The following is a 2,704-nucleotide window of genomic DNA, read 5'->3' as shown; positions in this document are numbered from 1 at the left end:
CGTCTGTAAAACTTATTGTCCATGATCACATACCAAGGTGCCTGGTAAAGTAGCTTCCGAGCCACTTTTTTGTCTTGCGGTAACTGTCTGGAGACAAGGTTCTTCACAATTGGTTCCATCCAACCGTCTTGGGGTTGGACCACCTCTACCTCCTCGGGAGACAAAATTCTTGCAGAGGCCAAGTTGTCTATTGGGACCACATTGATCAACTCTGTATCCTTGGTGGTGGCAAGCTTGACCAGCGCATAGCATTAGAATTATGTTCCTGTGGCACTTGTCAGATGGTAAACCTCTTGAAGTTGTGTAGCTTCTCTTGGATCTTAGCTAAATAAGTGCTTCATACTCAGCTTCGTTGTTTGAGGCACCAAAGCCAATCCTCAAGGCACCATTCTCATTGGAGGACCCATCCATAAATAGCTTTCGTATGGGCCCGACAACTTGGGCCTCCTCGGGTCTCCCATGTGTTTCCGTGCACTCAATAATAATATTCACTAGTGCTTGTTCTTTTATGGCTGTCCTCAAATGGTAAGTGATATTGAACTAACTCAGTTCGACCACCCACTTGAGGAGTCTCCCGGAGGACTTGCCTTAAAGGCTGGTTAGTGAGGACCCTGATAGGATGTGCCTAAAAGTAGGGACTTAGCTTCCGAGAAGCTATCATCAGGAAAAAAGTCAACTTCTCCATGAGCGGATATCTGGACTTCGCTCCGAGGAGTCTTTTTCTCATGTAATAGGCAGGGTGCTGGACATGACCTTCATCACGGACCAAGGCAACACTTATGGCGTTCTCGGAGAAAGCCATGTAAAGGAGGGGGGTTCCCCCTCTACAAACTTTGAAAATTTGGGAGGATTCTCCATGTGTGCCTTCAACTGCTGGAATTCTTATTCACATTCTTCTATCCATTCAAACCTTTGACCTCATCGGAGGGTGTTGAAGAAGGGAATGCACTTATCAGTTTCCTTGGAGACAAAACGACTAAGAGCTGCGATCCGACCAGTTAGGCTTTGCACATCCTTGTGCTTTCGGGGGATGACATCTCTATCAAGGCTCTAATATTCTCCAGATTAGCCTCTATTCCACAGACACTGACTATAAACCCCAGGAACTTCCCAGAGGCTACTCCAAAAGTGCACTTCTGGGGATTCAACTTCATCCCGAACTTGCGAAGGGGTAAGAGTGCTTTCTATAAATCTTTCACATGGTTGGACACTATCCTTGACTTCATTAGCATGTCATCAACGTATACCTCCATGTTCTGGCCAAGTTAGTTTTTGAACATCTAGTTTACTAACCTCTGATAACTGACACCAACATTCTTGGGACCGAAAGTCATCACCTTATAACAATAGACACCATTGTTTGTTTGGAAATTGGTGTGCTCTTGGCCTGTGACATCCATGTAGATTTGATTATACCACGAGTAAACGACCATGAAAGAAAAAAGCTCATACCTGTAGGTAGCGTCGACCATCTGATCGATCTTTGGCAAAGGAAATCAATTCTTTGGGCATGCCTTGTTGAGGTCAGAGAAGTGGATACATGTCCTCCAGGTGTTGTTAGGCTTAGGCACCAGGACTGGGTTTGACAACCACTTAGGGTATTGAGTATCTCAGATGAAACCATTTGTGAGAAGTGTGCCGACCTCTGCCTTAAAAGCTTTTGCCCTAGTTGGGTCTATAGTCCTCCCCTTTTAGTGCACCAGGGAAATATTTGGATCTATATTCAAGGCGTGAAAAATGATGATGGGATCAATGCTCGTCATGTCAGAGTGGGACCAGGCAAATACATCCTGGTTTTCCTTGAGAAATTTCACCAAAGCTTCTTGGACCTCAGCCTTGAGGTTCCTCCTGACCTTAGTTTTTCTTTTAGGATTAGAGTTGTAACAACCCAAAAATCACTAATAAGGCTTAAGGGCCTTGATTAGTATGTCGGGAAGGCATAATTGGTTTATGTGTGATTTATATGGTTTAATGCATGATTATGTGATAAGCATGCTTATATGATTATATTGTTGAATCCCAAAGAGGGTGTTTTAATATTTAAACTCGCAAGTGCACGATTCGTTTCGGAATATAATGTTCATGTAAGTACGAGGTCGAACCCATAGGAGTTGACTAACATCAAAAGAAACTATTTCAAACAAAGCAATAATATTCTAACCTAGTTCCAAATATTTGATGAGATTTTGTTTTAGAAAAATAAAAGACAAGTAATACAAAGATTTAAGATTAAATAGAAAAATGGTTTTCAAAAGATATATGTAAAATAAGATTATTAAGATTTTAGAATCCACAAATTGCAAGTTCAATAGTATTTATAAGTATATTGATTCCCAAGTTTTAATATAGTTGAAATAAATCACACTATATATTTTTTTCAAAATATATTTTCTATTCAAGCACAAGTTACTCTTTCAAAAAGGTAGGATTTTTCTTCACTTATATAAGATATAATTTCTAAGCATTAGTTGTGTTACAACCTAATGAAACTACAAAAAATCAAAGAGATTATGTTTAGGCAAAATATGATACTTATGCTCTAAGAATTAGATGTGAACAATTTAATGAAAAAAATTTAATCAAAGAATATCATATTTTTTCATAATGAAGAACTAAGTGTAATATGCTTTAACAATCAATAATAGATGAAAAATGCATATCTTTGATAGAAAAATCCATAAACAATGTTGTACAAATGGGAAAT

This window comes from Humulus lupulus, chromosome 5, assembly GCF_963169125.1.
Source record: "Humulus lupulus chromosome 5, drHumLupu1.1, whole genome shotgun sequence".
Lineage (NCBI taxonomy): Eukaryota > Viridiplantae > Streptophyta > Magnoliopsida > Rosales > Cannabaceae > Humulus > Humulus lupulus.
The sequence above is the reverse complement of the archived record's forward strand: the minus strand, read 5'-3'. Positions refer to the sequence as shown.